At 38.3% G+C, this 24,506-nt stretch overlaps 1 protein-coding gene across 4 annotated transcripts in view; it reads right to left on the bottom strand.

The window, feature by feature from the left end:
* The window catches only part of ZFYVE16 (zinc finger FYVE-type containing 16), a 118,081-nt gene that overhangs the window by 15,713 nt on the left and 77,862 nt on the right, over nt 1-24,506 (bottom strand). The window lies entirely within an intron of this gene.

Below are 24,506 nucleotides of genomic sequence, written 5' to 3'. Positions count from 1 at the left end.
AAAATATTCCATCAAAATCAGTTACAGATGTGGTCTGTCCTAAGGCATAATTCCCCTCTGGCTCTAGACCTGTGAAACTTAAAACAAGTTATCTGCTTCCAATATACAAAGGAGGGACAGTCATAGGCTAAACATTCCCATTGCCATAAGGAGAAACTGAAAGGAAAACAGGGTTCAAGGGACCAATACAGTTCCTAAAACTTGCAGGCCAAATGCCATTAGCTTTCAGTCTGAGAGTCATTTACTGAAAGATGTTTTATTCTTGGGGCTTGAGAGAGCGGGAGTCCAATCCCTTTCAAGGGCGTTTGCAGCAGCCCTTTTCTTTCCAAACGCTGGGGTGAGTGCGCCAACATATCCACGTACTGGGGAGACCACCTTCTTGGCCTCACCCTCCTCAAACATCGGGGTGCCACCCAGACTCTGCTTCTCCGGGACAAAGGCTCTCCCCTCTCTGAACAGTGGGGTGGCAGCCAGGGGAATGTGGTCCACCCTCTCTGGGGCCTGGGGTGGCAGCACTCTTCCTGAGCATTGAGGCTGAAGGCCCATGCTCTGTTTCTGGGGCAAACTCACCCTTTCCAAGTGTGTGGGCCACTCCGTTCTCCCTGCCTGACACCTCTTGACTCCAGACCTTAATCTCCATGGCTCTGTCTTTGAAGACAATTTTCCTTCAATTTGTTCCTCTGTCCCCTCCAGTCTAGACCGGCCATGGCTCTGGCTATACAGTTCTCTCAAAAACCTCGCTGGCTTGGCGTGAAGCACACAGGGGTCAAAACTATCAGACAATAGGACTTCCCACAAATCCTTTCTGGATAACTCCATCTCCAATCCTGGCTTGTACTGAAATAGTGGTCAGGTTCCATTGTTGGTTAAATCCTTACCTGGGGCTGTAGTTTCTGGGGTTTCAGCCCCTGGAAGCTCAGCATTTTCCAGGCCATCAATTTCTGGTTTCTTTGTACCCAAGAGTTCTTTTCTCAGTTTATCCCTTTCATCTCTCATTTTACTATAAGATGCAAGAAGAAGCCTGGCCACACTTTTGATATTTAGAGTCGAAATCTCTTCAACTAAGTATCCCAGCTCATTGTTTTCAAATTCTGTCTTCCATCCAACACCAGGACACAATTTTGCCAAATTCTCTGCCACTTTAAAACAAGGATTGCCTTTCTTCTAGTTTGCAATGACACATTCAATATTTCTGTTCAAGGCCTCACGGGAAGTATCTTTAGAGTCCATATTTCTACAAACAGTCTCCTCAAAGCAATTTAGGCCTTTCCATCAGGCTTCTTACAATTCATCCAGAATCTCCCCCTTATCCATTTAAAAAGCTGTTCTAACATGTTTGGTATTTGCAAACGCAGCAACCCACTTCTCTGGTACCAAAATCTGTTCCAGTTTGCTAATGCTACCCATTATGCAATATATAAGAAATGGATTGGCTTTTATAAAGGGGGTTTATTTGGTACACAGTTACAGTCTGAAGGCCATAAAGCGTCCAAGGTAAGGCATCAACAATCAGGTACCTTCACTGAAGGATGGCCAATGGCATCCAGAAAACCTCTGTTAGCTGGGAAGGCATGTGGCTGGCTTCTGCTCTGGAGTTCTGATTTCAAAATGGCTTTCTCCAAAATGTCAGTGTTAGATTCCAATGGCCGTCTTCAAAATGTGTCTCTTAGCTGCAGCTCCTCTTCAAATGTCACTCTCAGTTGCTCTCTACATCTGGGCCTGTGTGGGTGTTTTTAAAGTACTCCAGTGATCCAATAAAGACCCACCCTGAATGGGTGGGGCAATACCTCCATAGAAATAATCCAAGGAAAGGTCTCGCCCACAGTTGACTGAGTCACATCACCATGGAAACACTGAACCAATAGGTTCCAACCTAATCAACATTAATATATCTGCCCCCACAAGACTGCATCAAACAACATGTCATTTTGGGTGACATAATACATCCAAACCAGCATGCACATAAACAACTTTGACTGACCAGAGAAGAAATAGAAGACCTCAACAAACCAATCACAAGCAAAGAGATCCAGTCAACAAAAAGCTTCCTACAAATAAAAGCTCAGGGCCAGATGGCTTCACTGGGGAATTCTACCGAACTTTCCAAAAAGAACTGACACCAACCCTACTTAAACTTTTTCAAAAAACTGGAGAAAATGGAACACTATCTAACTCATTTTCGGAAGCCAACATCATTTTAATACCTAAGTCAGATAAAGACGCAAGAAGAAAGGAAAACTATAGACCAATCTCCCTAAGAATACGGATGGCGCAATAAAATACATGCAAATCAAATCCAAAGACACATTAAAAAAATCATACACAATGACCAAGTGGGGTTCATCCCAGGCATGCAAGGGTGGTTCAACATAAGAAAATCAAATCACTGTAATACAACATATTACCAAATCAAAAGGGAAAAATCAAATGATCATCTCAATATATGCTGAAAAAGCAATTGACATAATTCAACATCCTTTTTTGTTAAAAACACTTCAAAAGGTCGGAATTGAAGGCAACTTTCTCAATATGATAAAGGTCATATATAAAAACCCACAGCCAGCATAGTACTCAAAGGCGAGGCAACTGAAAGCCTTCCCCTTAAGATCAGGAATGAGACAAGGATGCCGCTGTCACCTCTATTATTCAACACTGTGCTAGAAGTTCTAGCCAGAGCAATCTGGCAAGACACAGAAATAAATGGCATCCAAATTGGAAAGAAATAAAATTGTCATTATTTGCAGATGACATGATCTCATATTTTGAAAACCCCAAGAAATCAAGGACACAGCTAGCTACTTGAGCTGACAAGCAAATTCAGCAAAGTGGCAGGATACAAGATTAACCCACATAAGTCAGTAATGTTCCTACACAGTAGAAATGATCCAACTGAAGAGACAAGCAAGAGAAAGATTACATTCTCAATAACAACTAAAATATCAAGTATCTAGGAATAAACTTAACCAATGACATAAAAGACCTCTACACAAAAAATTAACATACGTTTACTAAAAGAAATAAAAGGGGACCTAAAAACATGGAAAGATATTCCATGTTCATGGATAGGAAGGCTAAACATCATTAAGATGTCAATCCTACCCAAACTGATCTACAGATTCAATGCAATTCCAATCAAAATTCCAACAACCTACTTTGCAGACTTGGGAAAAGCTAGTTATCAAATTTATTTGGAAGGGAAAGATGCCTTGAATTGCTAAAAACATTCTAAAATAGAAAAACAAAGTGGGAAGACTTACACTTCCTGACTTTGAAGCTTACTATAAAGCGACAGTAGCACAACAGCATGGTACTGGCACAAAGTCAGACATATTGATCAATGGAACTGAACTGAGAATTCAGAAATAGGCTTCTAGATCTACAGTGGACTGATTTTTGATAAGGCCCCCAAATCTACTGAACTGGGACACAACAGTCTCTTCAAGAAATGGGGCTGGTGATTATCAAATGTCAAAGACAAAGAGAGAATCCTGAAAGCAGCAAGAGAAAAGCGATCCATTACATACAAAGGAAGCTTAATAAGACTATGTGCGGATCTCTCAGCAGAAACCATGGAGGCAAGAAGGAAGTGGTGTGATACATTTAAGATACTGAAAGAGAAAAACCGCCAACCAAGAATCCTATATCCAGCAAAGCTGTCCTTCAAATATGAGGGAGAGCTCAAAATATTTTCTGACAAACTGACAATGAGAGACTTTGTGAACAAGATACCCGCATTACAGGAAATACTAAAGGGAGCACTACAGGGTGATAGAAGACAGGAGTGCGTGGTTTGGAACACAATTTTGGGAGATGGTAGCACAACAATGTAGTACACTGAACAAAGATAACTATGAATATGGATGAGAGAGGAAGGTGGGGAGCATGTGAGACACCACAAGAAAGGAAGAAAGATAAAGACTGGGACTGTGTAAATTGGTGAAATCTAGAATATTCAACAATTGTGATAAAATGTACAAATATGTTGTTTTATGAGGGAGAACAAGCAAATGTCAACCTTGCAAGGTGTTAAAAATGGGGAGGCATTGGGGGAGGGATGCAATCAGCATAAACTAGAGACTGTAACTAACAGAATCATTATATTATGCTTCCTTTAATGTAACAAAGGTGATATACCAAGGTGAATGCAGATAAGAGGGGGGAATAGGGGAGGCATGTTAGACACTTGACATTGGTGGTATTGTCTGATTCTTTATTCTACTTTGATTTAAGGTTATTTTTCCTTTTGCTGCTTCCTAGCTGTCATTTTTTTTTCCTCTTTCTTTTGCCTCTCTACCTTCTTTGACTCTCCCTCCCGCCTTGTGGAAGAAATGTAGATGCTCTTATATAGATAGTGGTGAAGGTGGTGAACACATAAATGTATGACCATGCAGAGAACCATCGATTATTTACTTGGGATGGAATGTATGGTGAGTGAACAAAACCATATTAAAAAAAAATGGGTTGATGACAAAACCTTGAGGGCAATATACTGAGTGAAATAAGCCAGACACATAAGGACAATTATGGCAGGGTCTCACTGATAGGAATTAATTATAATATGTAAACTCATAGACATGAAATATAAGGTACCAAGATATAGGACGAGGTTTAAGAATGGGGAGTGGTTGCTTAGTATGACCAGAATGTTCAACTAGGATGAACTTAAATGTTTGGAAATGAACAAGGGTGTTGGTAGCAAGATGTGAGAATAACTAACAGTGCTGAATGGTGTGGAATAACTAACAGTGCTGAATGGTGTGTGAATGAGGTGGAAAGGGGAAGCTCAGAGTCATATATGTTACCAGAAGGAAAGTTGGAGGTCAAAAGATGGGAATGTATAAAACTGAATCCTATGGTGGTCAATGTCCATGATCAACTGTACAAATACTAGAAATCGCTTCCATGAACCAGAACAAATGTATGACAATACAATTAGAAGTTAATAATAGAAGGGCATATAGGGAAGAACTGTATACCTATTACAAACTATATACTACAGTTAGTAGTATTTTAACATTTTTTCATAAACAGTAACAAATGTACTATATCAATACTAGGAGTCAACAACTGAGGGGGGTAGGTTAGGGATAGGGGAGGATTAGAGTTTCCTTTCCTTCTTTTCTTTTTTCATCTTTCACTTTATTTCTTGTCTGGGGTAATGAAAAGTTTCTAAAAATTGAACAAAAATTAAGTGTGATGGATGCACAGCTGTATGAGGGTACCCAGGGGCAAGTGATTGCACACTTTGGATCTTTGCATAATTGTATGGTATCTGAACAATCTCAATAAAAATTAAAAAAAAAAAAAAAAGGAAAGTAAATCATAATGTAGACTATTAAATATTTTGAATTGAATGAAAACAGAATGTATAAAAATTTGTGGGATACAGCTAAAGCAGTACTTAGAAGAAGACATTTTTTTTTTTTTCCTGATGGGAAAGCACTTTTTTTTTTTTTGTTATTAAATTCAGTTTTATTGAAATATATTCACACACCATACAATCATCCATGGGTATACAATCAACTGTCCACAGTATGATAACATAGTTATGCGTTCATCACCACAATCTATCTCTGAACATTTTTCTTACATCAGAAAGAACCAGAACAAGAATAAAAAATAAAAGTGAAAGAAAAACAAGAACAAAAACAAAACAAACAAAGAAACAAAAAGAAATGGGGATGCCGAGGGGGGCGGGGCAAGATGGCAGACTGGTGAGCTGTAAGTTTTAGTTACTCCTCCAGGAAAGTAGGTAAAAAGCCAGGAACTGCGTGGACTGGACACCACAGAGCAATCTGTCTTTGGGCATACTTCATACAATACTCATGAAAATGTCGAATTGCTGAGATCAGCGAAATCTGTAAGTTTTTGCGGCCAGGGGACCCGCGCCCCTCCCTGCCAGGCTCAGTCCCGTGGGAGGAGGGGCTGCCAGCTCCGGGAAGGAGAAGGGAGAACTGCAGTGGTAGCCCTTCTCGGAAACTCATTCTACTGATCCATACTCCATACCATAGATAGACTGAGACCAGACACCAGAGAATCTGACAGCTGCCAGCCCAGCAGAGAGGAGACAGGCATAGAAAAAAAAAAAATAACCCGAAAAACTCCAAAATAAAAGCAGAGGATTTTTGGAGTTCTGGTGAACACAGAAAGGGGAAGCGCGGAGCTCAGGCCTTGAGGTGCATATGCAAATCCCGAAGAAAAGCTGATCTCTCTGCCCTGTGGACCTTTCCTTAATGGCCCTGGTTGCTTTGTCTCTTAGCATTTCAATAACCCATTAGATCTCTGAGGAGGGCCCTTTTTTTTTTTTTTTTTTTTTTTAATCCTTTTTTCTTTTTCTAAAACAATTACTCTAAGAAGTCCAATACAGAAAGCTTCAAAGAATTGCAATTTGGGCACATCAAGTCAAGAGCAGAACTAAGAGAGCTCTGAGACAAAAGGCAATAATCCAGCGGCTGAGAAAATTCACTAAACACCACAACTTCCCAAGAAAAGGGGGGTGTCCACTCACAGCCACCATCCTGGTGGACAGGAAACACTCCTGCCCATCGCCAGCCCCATAGCCCAGAGCTGCCCCAGACAACCCAGTGTGACGGAAGTGCTTCAAATAACAGGCACACACCACAAAACTGGGCGTGGACATTAGCCTTCCCTGCAACCTCAGCTGATTGTCCCAGAGCTGGGAAGGTGGAGCACTGTGAATTAACAAAGCCCCATTCAGCCATCATTTGAGCAGACTGGGAGCCTCCCTACACAGCCCAGCAGCCCAGAACTGCCCTGGGGGGATGGCACTCACCTGTGACATAGCACAGTCATCCCTCAACAGAGGACCCGGGGTGCACAGCCTGGAAGAGGGGCCCACTTGCAAGTCTCAGGAGCCATACGCCAATACCAAAGACTTGTGCGTCAGTGGCAGAGACAAACTGTGGCAGGACTGAACTGAAGGATTAGACTATTGCAGCAGCTTTAAAACTCTAGGATCACCAGGGAGATTTGATTGTTAGGGCCACCCCCCCTCCCTGACTGCCCAGAAACACGCCCCACATACAGGGCAGGCAACACCAACTACACACACAAGCTTGGTACACCAATTGGGCCCCACAAGACTCACTCCCCCACTCACCAAAAAGGCTAAGCAGGGGAGAACTGGCTTGTGGAGAACAGGTGGCTCGTGGACGCCACCTACTGGTTAGTTAGAGAAAGTGTACTCCACGAAGCTGTAGATCTGATAAATTAGAGATAAGGACTTCAATAGGTCTACAAACCCTAAAAGAACCCTATCAAGTTCAGCAAATGCCACGAGGCCAAAACAACAGAAAATTATAAAGCATATGAAAAAACCAGACGATATGGATAACCCAAGCCCAAGCACCCAAATCAAACGACCAGAAGAGACACAGCACCTAGAGCAGCTACTCAAAGAACTAAAGATGAACAATGAGACCACAGTACGGGATATGAAGGAAATCAAGAAGACCCTAGAAGAGCATAAGGAAGACATTGCAAGACTAAATAAAAAAATGGATGATCTTATGGAAATTAAAGAAACTGTTGACCAAATTAAAAATATTCTGGACACTCATAGTACAAGACTAGAGGAAGTTGAACAACAAATCAGTGACCTGGAAGATGACAGAATGGAAAATGAAAGCATAAAAGAAAGAATGGGGAAAAAAACTGAAAAAATCGAAACGGACCTCAGGGATATGATAGATAATATGAAACGTCCAAATATAAGACTCATTGGTGTCCCAGAAGGGGAAGAAAAGGGTAAAGGTCTAGGAAGAGTATTCAAAGAAATTGTTGGGGAAAACTTCCCAAATCTTCTAAACAACATAAATACACAAATCATAAATGCTCAGCGAACTCCAAATAGAATAAATCCAAATAAACCCACTCCGAGACATATACTGATCACACTGTCAAACACAGAAGAGAAGGAGCAAGTTCTGAAAGCAGCAAGAGAAAAGCAATTCACCACATACAAAGGAAACAGCATAAGACTAAGTAGTGACTACTCAGCAGCCACCATGGAGGCAAGAAGGCAGTGGCACGATATATTTAAAATTCTCAGTGAGAAAAATTTCCAGCCAAGAATACTTTATCCAGCAAAGCTCTCCTTCAAATTTGAGGGAGAGCTTAAATTTTTCACAGACAAACAAATGCTGAGAGAATTTGCTAAAAAGAGACGTGCCCTACTGGAGATACTAAAGGGAGCCCTACAGACAGAGAAACAAAGACAGGACAGAGACTTGGAGAAAGGTTCAGTACTAAAGAGATTCGGTATGGGTACAATAAAGGATATTAATAGAGAGAGGGAAAAATATGGCAAACATAAACCAAAGGATAAGATGGCCGATTCAAGAAATGCCTTCACGGTTTTAACGTTGAATGTAAATGGATTAAACTCCCCAATTAAAAGATATAGATTCGCAGAATGGATCAAAAAAAATGAACCATCAATACGTTGCATACAAGAGACTCATCTTAGACACAGGGACACAAAGAAACTGAAAGTGAAAGGATGGAAAAAAATATTTCATGCAAGCTACAGCCAAAAGAAGGCAGGTGTAGCAATATTAATCTCAGATAAAATAGACTTTAAATGCAGGGATGTTTTGAGCGACAAAGAAGGCCACTACATACTAATAAAAGGGGCAATTCAGCAAGAAGAAATAACAATCGTAAATGTCTATGCACCCAATCAAGGTGCCACAAAATACATGAGAGAAACACTGGAAAAACTAAAGGAAGCAATTGATGTTTCCACAATAATTGTGGGAGACTTCAACACATCACTCTCTCCTATAGATAGATCAACCAGACAGAAGACCAATAAGGAAACTGAAAACCTAAACAATCTGATAAATGAATTAGATTTAACAGACATATACAGGACATTACATCCCAAATCACCAGGATACACATACTTTTCTAGTGCTCATGGAACTTTCTCCAGAATAGATCATATGCTGGGACATAAAACAAGCCTCAATAAATTTAAAAAGATTGAAATTATTCAAAGCACATTCTCTGACCACAATGGAATACAATTAGAAGTCAATAACCATCAGAGACTTAGAAAATTCACAAACCTGGAGGTTAAACAACACACTCCGAAACAATCAGTGGGTTAAAGAAGAAATAGCAAGAGAAATTGCTAAATATATAGAGACGAATGAAAATGAGAACACAACATACCAAAACCTATGGGATGCAGCAAAAGCAGTGCTAAGGGGGAAATTTATAGCACTAAACGTATATATTAAAAAGGAAGAAAGAGCCAAAATCAAAGAACTAATGGATCAACTGAAGAAGCTAGAAAATGAACAGCAAACCAATCCTAAACCAAGTAGAAGAAAAGAAATAACAAGGATTAAAGCAGAAATAAATGACATAGAGAACAAAAAAACAATAGAGAGGATAAATATCACCAAAAGTTGGTTCTTTGAGAAGATCAACAAGATTGACAAGCCCCTAGCTAGACTGACAAAATCAAAAAGAGAGAAGACCCATATAAACAAAATAATGAATGAGAAAGGTGACGTAACTGCAGATCCTGAAGAAATTAAAACAAATATAAGAGGATACTATGAACAACTGTATGGCAACAAACTGGATAATGTAGAGGAAATGGACAATTTCCTGGAAACATATGAACAACCTAGACTGACCACAGAAGAAATAGAAGACCTCAACCAACCCATCACAAGCAAAGAGATCCAATCAGTCATCAAAAATCTTCCCACAAATAAATGCCCAGGGCCAGATGGCTTCACAGGGGAATTCTACCAAACTTTCCAGAAAGAACTGACACCAATCTTACTCAAACTCTTTCAAAACATTGAAAAAAATGGAACACTATCTAACTCATTTTATGAAGCTGACATCAATCTAATACCAAAACCAGGCAAAGATGCTACAAAAAAGGAAAACTACCGGCGAATCTCCCTAATGAATATAGATGCAAAAATCCTCAACAAAATACTTGCAAATCGAATCCAAAGACACATTAAAAAAATCATACACCATGACCAAGTGGGGTTCACTCCAGGCATGCAAGGATGGTTCAACATAAGAAAATCAATCAATGTATTACAACACATTAAAAACTCGAAAGGGAAAAATCAATTGATCATCTCAATAGATGCTGAAAAAGCATATTGACAAAATCCAACATCCCTTTTTGATAAAAACACTTCAAAAGGTAGGAATTGAAGGAAACTTCCTCAATATGATAAACAGCATATATGAAAACCCACAGCCAGCATAGTACTCAATGGTGAGAGACTGAAAGCCTTCCCTCTAAGATCAGGAACAGACAAGGATGCCCGCTGTCACCACTGTTATTCAACATTGTGCTGGAAGTGCTAGCCAGGGCAATCCGGCAAGACAAAGAAATAAAGGCAATCCAAATTGGAAAAGAAGAAGTAAAACTGTCAATGTTTGCAGATGATATGATCTTATATCTAGAAAACCCTGAGAAATCAACGATACACCTACTAGAGCTATAAACAATTTAGCAAAGTAGCGGGATACAAGATTAATGCACATAAGTCAGTAATGTTTCTATATGCTAGAAATGAACAAACTGAAGAGACACTCAAGAAAAAGATACCATTTTCAATAGCAACTAAAAAAATCAAGTACCTAGGAATAAACTTAACCAAAGATGTAAAAGACCTATACAAAGAAAACTACATAACTCTACTAAAAGAAATAGAAGGGGACCTTAAAAGATGGAAAAATATTCCATGTTCATGGATAGGAAGGCTAAATGTCATTAAGATGTCAATTCTACCCAAACTCATCTACAGATTCAATGCAATCCCAATCAAAATTCCAACAACCTACTTTGCAGACTTGGAAAAGCTAGTTATCAAATTTATTTGGAAAGGGAAGATGCCTCGAATTGCTAAAGACACTCTAAAAAAGAAAAACGAAGTGGGAGGACTTACACTCCCTGACTTTGAAGCTTATTATAAAGCCACAGTTGCCAAAACAGCATGGTACTGGCACAAAGATAGACATATAGATCAATGGAATCGAATTGAGAATTCGGAGATAGACCCTCAGATCTATGGCCGACTGATCTTTGATAAGGCCCCCAAAGTCACCGAACTGAGCCATAATGGTCTTTTCAACAAATGGGGCTGGGAGAGTTGGATATCCATATCCAAAAGAATGAAAGAGGACCCCTACCTCACCCCCTACACAAAAATTAACTCAAAATGGACCAAAGATCTCAATATAAAGAAAGTACCATAAAACTCCTAGAAGATAATGTAGGAAAACATCTTCAAGACCTTGTATTAGGAGGCCACTTCCTAGACTTTACACCCAAAGCACAAGCAACAAAAGAGAAAATAGATAAATGGGAAACTCCTCAAGCTTAGAAGTTTCTGCACCTCAAAGGAATTTCTCAAAAAGGTAAAGAGGCAGCCAACTCAATGGGAAAAAATTTTTGGAAACCATGTATCTGAGCAAAAGACTGATATCTTGCATATACAAAGAAATCCTACAACTCAATGACAATAGTACAGACAGAAGCCCAATTATAAAATGGGCAAAAGATATGAAAAGACAGTTCTCTGAAGAGGAAATACAAATGGCCAAGAAACACATGAAAAAATGTTCAGCTTCACTAGCTATTAGAGAGATGCAAATTAAGACCACAATGAGATACCATCTAACACCGGTTAGAATGGCTGCCATTAAACAAACAGGAAACTACAAATGCTGGAGGGGATGTGGAGAAATTGGAACTCTTATTCATTGTTGGTGGGACTGTATAATGGTTCAGCCACTCTGGAAGTCAGTCTGGCAGTTCCTAGAAAACTAGATATAGAGCTACCATTCGATCCAGCGATTGCACTTCTCGGTATATACCCGGAAGATCGGAAAGCAGTGACACGAACAGATATCTGCACACCAATGTTCATAGCAGCATTATTCACAATTGCCAAGAGATGGAAACAACCCAAATGTCCTTCAACAGATGAGTGGATAAATAAAATGTGGTATATACACACGATGGAATACTACGCGGCAGTAAGAAGGAACGATCTGGTGAAACATATGACAACATGGATGAACCTTGAAGACATAATGCTGAGCCGAAATAAGCCAGGCACAAAAAGAGAAATATTATATGCTACCACTAATGTGAACTTTGAAAAATGTAAAACAAATGGTTTATAATGTAGAATGTAGGGGAACTAGCAGTAGAGAGCAATTAAGGAAGGGGGAACAATAATCCAAGAAGAACAGATAAGCTATTTAACGTTCTGGGGATGCCCAGGAAATGGCTATGGTCTGTTAATTTCTGATGGATATAGTAGGAGCAAGTTCACAGAAATGTTGCTATATTATGTAACTTTCTTGGGGTAAAGTAGGAACATGTTGGAAGTTAAGCAGTTATCTTAGGTTAGTTGTCTTTTTCTTACTCCCTTGTTATGGTCTCTTTGAAATGTTCTTTTATTGTATGTTTGTTTCTTTTTAACTTTTTTTTTCATACAGTTGATTTAAAAAAGAAGGGAAAGTTAAAAAAAAAAAAAAAAGAAAAGAAAAAAAAGGAAAAAAAAAAATGATGTAGTGCCCCCTTGAGGAGCCTGTGGAGAATGCAGGGGTATTCGCCTACCCCACCACCATGGTTGCTAACATGACCACAGACATAGGGGACTGGTGGTTTGATGGGTTGAGCCCTCTACCATAAGTTTTACCCTTGGGAAGACTGGTTGCCTGCAAAGGAGAGGCTAGGCCTCCCTATATTTGTGCCTAAGAGTCTCCTCCTGAATGCCTCTTTGTTGCTCAGATGTGGCCCTCTCTCTCTGGCTAAGCCAACTTGAAAGGTGAAATCACTGCCCTCCCCCCTACGTGGGATCAGACACCCAGGGGAGTGAATCTCCCTGGCAACGTGGAATATGACTCCCGGGGAGGAATGTAGACCCGGCATCGTGGGACGGAGAACATCTTCTTGACCAAAAGGGGGATGTGAAAGGAAATGAAATAAGCTTCAGTGGCAGAGAGATTCCAAAACGAGCCGAGACATCACTCTGGTGGGCACTCTTACGCACACTTTAGACAACCCTTTTTAGGTTCTATAGAATTGGGGTAGCTGGTGGTGGATACCTGAAACTATCAAACTACAACCCAGAACCCATGAATCTTGAAGACAGTTGTATAAAAATGTAGCTTATGAGGGGTGACAATGGGATTGGGAAAGCCATAAGGACCAAACTCCACTTTGTCTAGTTTATGGATGGATGTGTAGAAAAGTAGGGGAAGGAAACAAACAGACAAAGGTACCCAGTGTTCTTTTTTACTTCAATTGCTCTTTTTCACTCTAATTATTATTCTTGTTATTTTTGTGTGTGTGCTAATGAAGGTGTCAGGGATTGATTTAGGTGATGAATGTACAACTATGTAATGGTACTGTAAACAATCGAAAGTACAATTTGTTTTGTATGACTGCATGGTATGTGAATGTATCTCAATAAAATGATGATAAAAAAGAAAAAAAAAAAAAAAAAAAGAAATGGGGCTGGAAGAACTGGATGTCCATATCTGAAAGAATGAAAGAGGACATCTAACTCACACCCTATACAAAAATCAACTCAAAATGGATCCAAGACTTCAATAGAAGACACAATACCATAAAACTCCTAGAAGATAATGTAGGGAAATCTCTTCAAGACCTAATATTAAGACCTTCTTAGACCTTACACCCAAAGCATAGGCAATGAAAGAAAAAATAAATGGGAACTCCTCAAAATTAAAAGCTTCTGCACCTCAAAGGAATTTGTCAAAAAAGTAAAGTGGCAGCGAACTCAATGGCAGAAAATATTTGGAAACCATGTATCTGATAAGAGACTGATATCTTGCATATATAAAGAAATTCTACAACTCAATGACAATAGTACAAACAGCCCAATTATAAAACGGGAAAAAGATATGAAAAGACATTCCTCTGAAGAGGACATACAAATGGCTAAAAAACATATAAAAAGATGTCCATCTTCACTAGCTATTAGGGAGATGCAAATCAAGACCACAATGAGATATCATTTCACACTAATAAGAATGGTTGCCATTTTAAACCAACAGAGAACTACAAATGCTGGAGAGGATGCGGAGAAATTGGAACTCTTATTCATTGCTGGTGGGACTGTATAATGGTATAGCCACTCTGGAAGACAGTTCGGCGGTTCCTCAGAAAACTAGATATTGAGTTACCCTACTATCCAGCAATTTCACTTCTTCTGGTATATACCCAGAAGATCTGAAAGGAGCGACACAAACAGATATTTGCATACCGATGTTCACAGCAGCACTGTTCACAATTGCCAAGAGATGGAAATGATCCAGATGTCCTTCAACAGATGAGTGGATAAACAAAATATGGTATATACACATAATGGAATAGTATGCAGCAATAAGAAGGAAAGAAGTTGTGAAACATATGACAAGATGGATGAATCTTGAAGACATAAAGCTGAGTGAAATAAGCCAGACACAAAAGGAGAGATATTGTATGTTACCACTAATATGAACTCTGTGAAAAATGTAAAATAAGTGCCTTATAATGTAGAATATAGGGGATCTAGAGGTAGAAGCTAGTGAAGGGGGAATGGTAATCTAATATGTACAGATATGATAATGAGGGTGATCTTAATTGCATGGGAATGGTCAGGTGTCACTATGGCTCGTTAATGGAATTATAAGTATCAGCGACACACTGAAGGCGAACATGTTCGTAAATCATTGTTTAAAGGCATGTAACTCACAGAGTAGCATCACAAACGTAAATAAGTGTCAGCATTATATACTTATAAGATATTACACTGGTGCAGAAGGTTAACAATGGAGTGGTATGGAAAAACTATCCATTACGTATTAAAGGCTATATTTAATAGGAATATCTTACCAACTTTACGCTAATACCAGGGATAAATAATTAGCAGCTGATAAGAGCTCTGGAATATTTTATGACAATTGTTTAAAGTTGAGAGTGATGATGATTGTACAACTAAGTGAAGATAATGTAAGAAACTGACTGTTGATCTTGGGATAGAATACATTTAGTGAAGTTAGCAACCCACTACTTAATAAAGCAAGTGTTTGACTTGAGGCTTGAGCTTGTAAAATTTACAGTTGTAAATAGAAGGCTGAGCCCTCCTATCATTATGCCTAAGAGGCACCTCCAGGGACCCTCTTTCATTTCTCAGATGTGGCCTTTCTATCCCTAAGCCCAACTCGGCAAATAATTTCATCAGTCACCCCTCAATGAGGGATATGACTCCAAGGGGAATGAATCTCCCTGGCAACGTGATACATGATTTCCAGGAATGAGCTTGGCCCTGGCAGTGAGGGACTGAAAATGCCTACTTGACCAAAAGGGGGAAAAGAAAAAGAAAGGAAACAAGCTGAGGTCACAGTGGCTGAGAGATCCCAAATAGAGCTGAGAGGCTATCCTGGAGGTTTCTCTTATGGAAGCTCCAGCTAGACATCCCAAATGGCCACAGTATGCCATGCCCTTACCAAAAGTAGTCCCCAAATACCTAGGTCCCTACCTGAGATTCTATAAAAGATGCACTTACTAAGTTATATTTCAGAAATTTAAATCCACCACAGACAAGTCCTAAAACCCAGAGGTAACAGCCTCTTTAAGATCAACTATCAGATGTGGCCCCCTTTCCCATACTGTCGACACACCTTTTCAATATGAACAAGTTAGGGTGCTCACTGCCTAGACACTCCTGAAAAGGGAGAAAGAGATTAAGTGTGAGGAAGGGGTAGCAACAAACAAGATAAGATTTAACAAAAGTCTATGAATACTGAAACTTTATATAATTATATATATATTTTTAGATGCTGGGTTATTGGAATGGCTGGAAGGAGGTAATTGGCATGGTAGAACTATAGCCGATAGTATCCTTTGGGATTTGCTTTATAGTTGCTTGTTGAATTGTGCCTTGAAGGTCTTCACCTTTCTATATATACCTTGTATTGCATAATAAGGAAAGAACTGAAACTGTGGAACTGTAACCATAACAATTTCTGAAATTACCTATATGACTGCTTGTTGAGCTGTACCTCAAGAGATGACACCTTTCTGTACGTAAATTGTATTTTATAATAACAGAAATGGCTGAAATTGTGGAACTGTGACCCACATTCTTTGAAATGTGCTCTCTAATTACTTGTAAAATCATATTTTGAAAGTTATCACTGTTATGTGCATACGTTAAAGTTCACAATTAAAAAAAATAAAAAAAGAAATAATGGTTCTAGAAGACAACAAAATAACATGTTTAAACTGCTAAAGGAAAAAAAAATTTCAAACCAGAATCCTAACTCGAGCAAAAAACATTCTTCAAAAATGAGAAAGTCAAAATAGTTTCAGATAAATGAAAGCCAGCAGACCTGTACTACAAAAATTGTTAATAAACTTGTTTCCACTCAGATATGCAAAGAGTTTGAAAGTTTTCACTCCTGTCCTCCAAACAAGAAAAAAGCCAAACAAACTGAAAATCAATGTCTTCTTAGATCCATCAAAGAATTGTGGTCATAGGGCAAACTGCTACCCTGAAAACTGGAGAGATAGGTAAACACAGAGAATCACAGCTTATTGGGAGCAGAAGCCACTGGAGCCAGTAACTGGTAGGGATACTTAAATGGTAGTTGACTAATTGCTGAAGGCTGAGCATGGACAAGCTTGAGAGTATTCCTGAGGACCGAGTCTTAGGGAGGTACCCACAATTTCATGTGTTTTACCTCTAGGAGCCCCACTGGGTTCTTATGGTAAAGATCTGAGAAAAATCCCCTTGTGCTTTTGGCTGGAGGATCGGTGAAGGAAGCATCTTGAAATACGACCAGGCATGCCCTCAAGAGAAACGACTGTACAAGAGCCTTATCTAACCTAGGGTAAGGGAAATTAGACAGCTTGAGCCCTCTCTACTATCTAGGCTTCCTATCTCACCAAAGGGGAGAGAATGCCAAGCAGGATAAACACAAAACAAAACAAAACAAAAAACACCTAGGCATACCATATTCAAACTGCAGAAATTATAGACAAAGAGAAAATTCTGAGAAGTCAGAGGGAAAAAAGATCTTACCTAGAGAGTAACAAGTATAAGAATTACACGACCTGATAAATGCGACAACATGGATGAACCTTGAAGACATCAATTGAGTGAAATAAGCCAGACACAAAAGGACAAATATTGTATGATCTCAGTGATTTGAAAAAATTATAAGCAAACTCACAGAGTCAGAATCTAGAATACAGGTTACCAGGGGACAGGGTGAGGATAGGGAAGTTAAGACTTAAAATGTATAGGTTTCCTATTTAGAACGATGGAAATGTTTTGGTAATGGATGGTGGTGATGGTAGCACAACACTGTGAACGTAATTAACATCACTAAACTTTGCATTTAAAAATGGTCATAATGGGAAATTTTATGGTAAGTGTGTGCTATCACAAAAAAATGTTTTTTAAAAAGATAGCAAGATATACCAAGAATGTGGAGAAATTGAAATCCTCATACATAGCTCATGAGAACATAGCTGCTTTGAAAATAGTTGGCAATTCCTCAAAAGGATAAATATACCTACCATATGATCCAGAAATTCCACTCCTAGGTATATAGCCAAGAGAACTGAAAACACATGCACACTCAAAAACCTGCATATGAATATTTATAGCAGCAAACAAATGGTGGAAAGATGGAAAAATCTGAAGTGGATCTCAGAAAAACAATTGACAAAACAAAGTGCACAAATTTAAGAATCACTGGTATCCCAAAAGGAGAAGAGAAAAGAGCCAGGAAGACTATTTTAGGAGATAACTGGGAAAAACTTCCCAACCCTTATAAAAGACATAAATGTACAAATCAAAGAAGCCCAACAAAATCCAAATAGAATAAATCCAAATAGATTCACTCCAAGACACATACTAATCAGACTGACAAATGCTGAAAAGGAGAGTCCTGAAAGCAGACAGAGAAAAGTGACTCACCACATACCAGGGAAGGCACATAAGACTAAGTGTTGACTACTCAGTGGGCACCACGGAGGTGAGAAAGCAGTGGTATGATATATTTAAGATTCCGAAAGAGAAAAATTGCCAGCCAAGAATTCTTTATCCACCAAAGTTGTCATTCAAAAGTGAGGGAGAGTTCAAAATTTTCACAGACAAACAAATGCTAAGAGAATTTGTTAACAAGAGTCCTGCCCTGCAAGAAATATTAAAGGGAGCTCTGCTGGCTGAAAAAAACAAAAAACAAAAAACAAAAGACAGGAGAGAGAGGACTGGAGAAGGGCACAAAATGGAAGAGAATTAGTAAGGGTAACTCAAAGTATAAAAAAAGAGAGAGAAAAATAGATCTGACAAACAAAAACCAAAGGAAAAGATGGCTGAATCAAGAACTGCCTTTACAGTAATAGCTTTGAATGGTAACAGTTTAAACTCCCCAATTACAAGACACAAATTGGCAGAGTGGGTTACAAAAATATGATCTATCTACATGCTGTTTACAAAAAACTCATCTTAGACCCAAAGATACAAATCGGTTGAAAGTGAAAGGATGGAAAAAGATATTCCACACAAGTCGTAACCAAAAGAAAGCTGAGGTAGCTAAACTAATATCAAACAAAATAGACGTTAAATGCAAAGATGTCATAAGAGACAAGGAAGGACACTACATACTAAAAAAGGGACAGTCACAAAGAAGAAATAGCAATCATAAATATTTATTCACTCAACCAAGGAGCTTCAAAGTACATGAGGCAAACACTGGCAAAACTGAAGGGAACAATAAACGTTTCTACAGTAACAGTGGGAGACTTCAATACACTATTCTCTTCCATAGATAGAACAATGAGACAGAGGATCAATAAGGAAACAGAGAACCTAAACAATGTGATAAATGAATTAGACCTAACAGATCTATATATTCTAATATATATAGATATCACTGCACCCCAAAACACCAGGATACACATTCTTCTCAAGTACTCATGGAACATTCTCCAGGATAAATCATACACTAGGACATAAAACAGATCTTAATAATTTTAAAAAGACTGAAATTATTCAAAGCACTCTCTCTGACCATAATGGAATGAAGCTGGAAATCAATAACCACTGAAGAACCAGAAGTTTCACAAATACATGTAGGTTAAACAATCAGCAGGTCAAAGAAGAAACTGCAAGAGAAATCAGTAAATATCTGGAGACGAATGAAAACAACAACACAATATATCAAAACCTATGGGATGCAGTGAGGGTGGTGCTGAGAGGGAACTTTATAGCTCTAAATGCCTACGTTAAAAAGGAAGAAAGCTAAAACCTAAAGACCTAACTGAAAACTGAAGAAACCAGAGAAAGAGCAGCAAACTAACGTAAAGCTAGTAAAACAAAAGAAATAACAAAGATTAAAGCAGAAATAAATGAATTGGAGAATAAGAAAACAACAGACAGAATCAATAAAACCAAAAGTTGGTTCTTTGAGAAGATCACTAAGACTGACAAACCCTTAGTTAGACTGACAAAGACAAAAAGAGAGAAGATGCATATAAACAAAATCAGAAATGAGGGGGGGTCATTACCATGGACCCCAAAGAAATAAAAAAATGCATAAATGATATTATGAACAACTGTACATCAACAAACTAGACAACTTAGTTGAAATGGACAATTTCCTAGAAGCACATGCATGATCTATACTGCCTTAGAAGAAACAGAAGGCCTCAATAAACCAATCACAAGTAAAGAGATCCAATCAGTCATCAAAAACTTTCCTACAGAGAAAAGCCGAGGGTGAGATGGCTTCACGGGAATTATACCAAACACTCCAAAAAGAACACGATTTCAGCTCAAACCCTTCCCAAAAAATGAAGAAAAAGGAACAGTACCTAACTCATTCTATGATGCCAATATCACTCTAATACCCAAACCTGATAAAGACACTACAAGAAAGGAAAACTACAGGCCAATCTCCCTAATAAATATAGAGGCAAAAATTCTCAACAAAATACTTGCAAATAGAATCCAATGGCACATTAAAAGAATTACACACCACGACCAAGTGGGCTTTATTCCAGGCATGCAAGGGTGGTTCAACACAAGAAAATTTATCAGTGTAATACAATACATTAATAAATCAAAAGGGAAAAATTACATGACCATCTCGATTGATGCTGAAGAGGCATTCAACAAAATCCAGTAACCTTACATGATAAAAACACTTCAAAAGGTAGGGGAAAAAAAGGAAACTTCCCCAATATGATAAAGGGCATCACCACACTAAACAGTGAGAGACTAAAAGCCTTCCCCCAAAGAACAGAAATGAGACAAGGATGCTCACTGTCACCACTGTTATTCAACACTGTGCTACAAGTTCTAGCTAGAGCAATTAGGAAAGAAAAAGAAATAAAAGATATCCAAATTGGAAAGGAAGAAGTAAAACTCTCATTATTTCCAGATGACATGATCCTATATTTGGAAAATCCTGAGAAATCTATGACAAAGCTACTTGTGCTAATAAACAAATTCAGCAAAGTGACAGGATACAAGATTAACACACAAAAATCAGCAGTGTTTCTATACACTAGTTTCTAGTTTGCTAATGCTGCAGGAATGCAAAACACCAGAAATGGATTGGCTTTTATAAAAGGGGGTTTATTTGGTTACACAGTTACAGTCTTAAGGCCACAAAGTGTCCAAGGTAACACATCAGCAATCGGGTACCTTCACTGGAGGATGGCCAATGGTGTCCGGAAAACCTCTGTTAGCTGGGAAGGCACGTGGCTGGCGTCTGCTCCAAAGTTCTGGTTTCAAAATGGCTTTCTCCCAGGACGTTCCTCTCTAGGCTGCAGTTCCTCAGAAATGTCACTCTTAGTTGCACTTGGGATATTTGTCCTCTCTCAGCTTCTCCGGAGCAAGAGTCTGCTTTCAACGGCCGTCTTCAAAGTGTCTCTCATTTGCAGCTCCTGTGATTTCTTCAAAGCGTCCCTCTTAGCTGTAGCTCCTCTTCAAAACACCACTCACAGCTGCACTGAGTTCCTTCTGCTTGTCAGCTCATTTATATGGTTCCACTGATTAAGGCCCACCCTAAATGGGTGGGGCCATGTCTCCATGGAAATATCCAATCAGAGTCAGCACCCACAGCTGTGTGGGGCATATCTCCAAAGAAACACTCAAAGAAATCTAATTAAAACTGATAACATCTGCCCACACAAGATTACATCAAAGATAATGGCATTTGGGGAACACAATACATTCAAACAGGCATAACTAGTAATGACATAACTGAGGAGGTAATTAAGAAAAAAAAATTCCATTCACATTAGCAGCTAAAAGAATCAAGTATCTAGGAATAAAATTAACCAAGGATTTAAAGGACTTGTACACAGAAAACTACAAAACATTGCTAAAATAAATCAAAGAGGATCTAAATAGGTGGAAAGACATTCCATGTTCATGGATAGGAAGGCCAAATGTTGTTAAGATGCCAGTTCTACCCAAGAAGATCTACAGATTCAATGCAATAGCAATCAAAATTCCAACAACCTACTTTGCAGATTTAGAAAAGCTAGTTATGAAATTTATTTGGAAGGGAAAGTGTCCTCGAATAGCCAAAAACAACCTAAAAAATAAGAATGAAGTGGGAGAACGTATACTTCCTGACTTTAAAGCTTATTATAAAGCCACAGTGGTCAAAACAGCATGATATTGGCATAAAGACAGACATACTGATCAATGGAATCAAACTGAGAGTTCAGAAATAGACCCTCAGATCAATGGTCAATTGATTTTTGACAAGGCTCCCAAATCCTCTGAACTAGGACAGAATAGTCTCTTCAATAAACAGGGCTGAAAGAAGTGGATATCTACATCCAAAGGAATGAAAGAGGACCCCTAACTCACACCCTATATAAAAATTAACTCAACTTGGATCAAAGACGTAAATATAAGAGTCAGTACCATAAAACTCCTGGAAGAAAATACAGAGAAACATCTTCAAGACATAGTTATAGGAGGTAGCTTCTTAGTCCTCACGCCCAAAGCACAAGGAATGAAAGAAAAAATAGATAAATGGGAACTCCTCAAGATTGAACACTTTTGTGCTTCAAAGGGCTGTGTCAAAAAGGTGAAGAGGCAGCCAGTTCAATGGTAGACAATATTCGGAAACCATATATCCGATAAGGGTTTGATATCCAGTATATATAAGGAAATCCTACAACTCAACAATAAAGGACAAACAACCCAATTATAAAACGGGCAAAAATACGAATAGACATTTTTCCAAAGAAGAAATACAAATGGCTAAAAAGCACATGGAAAGATGTTCATCTGCATTAGCTATTAAGGAAATAGAAATCAAAACCACAATGAAATATCATCTCACAAGAGTAAGAATGGCCGCTAGACAACTACAAATGTTGGAGAGAATGTGGAGAAATTGGAATACTTATTCGCTGCTGGCGGGAATGTTAAAGGCACAGCTGCTGTGTAAGTCAGTTTGGCGGTTCCTCAGAAAACTAAATATTGAGTTGCCCTATGACCCAGCAATTCCACTACTCGGTATATACCCAGAAGATCTGAAAGCAGGGACACAAATAGACATTTGCATATTGATGTTCACAGTGGCATTATTCACAATTGCCAAAAGACGGAAACAATCCAAGTGTCTATTAACAAATGAATGGATAAATAAAGTGTGGCATATGTACATGATGGAATATTATTCAGCAGTAAGAAGGAACGAAGTCCTGAAGCATGCGACAACATGGATAAACCTTGAGGACATTATGTAAATGTAATAAGTCAGACACAAAAGACCAACCATTGCATGATCTCACTGATATGAACTAATCATACTACATAAACTCATAGACATAAAATATAGAATATAAGTTACCAGGATATAGAATGAGGCTAAGAAATGGGGAGCAGTTGCTTAATACGTACAGAATGTTTAACTAGGTTGAACTTAATCATTTAGAAATAGACAGAGTTAATGATATTGTGAGAATAATTAACAGTGTGGAATGGTGTGTGAATGTGATGGAAAGGGGAAGTTTAGAGTCATGTATATCACCAGAACGAAAGTTGGAGGTTAAAATCAGGGAAAATACAACACAGTGAATCTTGTGGTGGACAACGTCCATGATTAACTGTACAAATATAAAAAAGTTCTTTCATGAACTAGAACAAATGTAAGACACTACTATAAGGAGTTAATGATAGAGGGGTGTATGGGAAAAATGTACCTACTGCAAACTATGGACCATAGTTAACTAATATTTTAATACCCTTTCATCAGCAATAACTAACGTTAATAATACTATGGGCCAATAATGGGGGGGAGGGGCATAAGGGATTAAAGAGAATTAAGGTTTTCTTTTTTATTTCTTCTCTGGAGTAACCAAAATGTTCTAAAATTGATCACAGGTTTGTAGGCACAACTATGTGATGATACTGTGAGCCAATGATTGTACACTTTTGATAGTTTGTATGGTATGTGAACATATCTCAATAAAACTACATTTTAAAAAAATCAGGGGAGGGGAGAATCTACCTCATACAGTTCACAAATCAGTTAGAAAAAGAAACACAACCTAACAGAAAAATGGACAAAAGATAAGAACAGGTATTTCACAGAAGAGACAACACATATAGCCTGTAAATATGTAATAAATGCACTACTTATTAGTGGTTAGGGATATGATACTTACGACCATACCCAGAGGTACTTACCAGATTGACAGAAATTAAGTAGTCTGATAATACCATGTTTGGAGAACAAGCAGACAAACGGGAAATCGTACACATTCTACTGGTAATGTAAATTGGTACAACCGCTTCAGAAAACACTTTAGCATTATCTTGTAAAGTTGACATTTACTTAACCATTGGCCCAGAAATTCCACTCCTGCATATATACCCTAGAGAAACTCTTGAACATATGCCCAAGTCCACATACACATACAAGAATGTTACTAGCACCACTGCTTGTAATACAAAAACAACAAACAAATCAGATGTTCACGATCAAGAGATGGATAAAACTGTCATACATTCACAAAATAAAATATTTAGTAGCATTGAAAATGAATAAACTATAGCTGCAAGCAACAACATGCATAAATGTTAGAAACATAGCGTTCCAGGTAACTTAGTAGAATAGTTAGTTCCAAATAACTTTTGTGAAGAATATCACTTTGTAAGTCTCTCAAATAAGCATTAGTATATTATATATATAAAGTAAAAAAAAACCAAAAAAACAAAAAAAAAATTAAGCAAGAGAATGATATCCACAGTATTTAGGATAGTAGTTAATACTTAGGGAGAGGAGATAGATGGCATAAATAGACCCAAATATTGAGTTGGGTTCTAATTCTTGGGTTGGGTGATGGTTTCACATAAGTTTGTGGAACTGTCCTTATAATTTACACAGATTCTTTTGTAAATAACAAATACATTTTTAAAATTTAATGGAAA

The sequence above is a fragment of the Choloepus didactylus genome, chromosome 13 (assembly GCF_015220235.1).
Source record: "Choloepus didactylus isolate mChoDid1 chromosome 13, mChoDid1.pri, whole genome shotgun sequence".
Classification (NCBI taxonomy): domain Eukaryota; kingdom Metazoa; phylum Chordata; class Mammalia; order Pilosa; family Megalonychidae; genus Choloepus; species Choloepus didactylus.
This window is presented reverse-complemented; position numbering and strand designations above follow the sequence as displayed.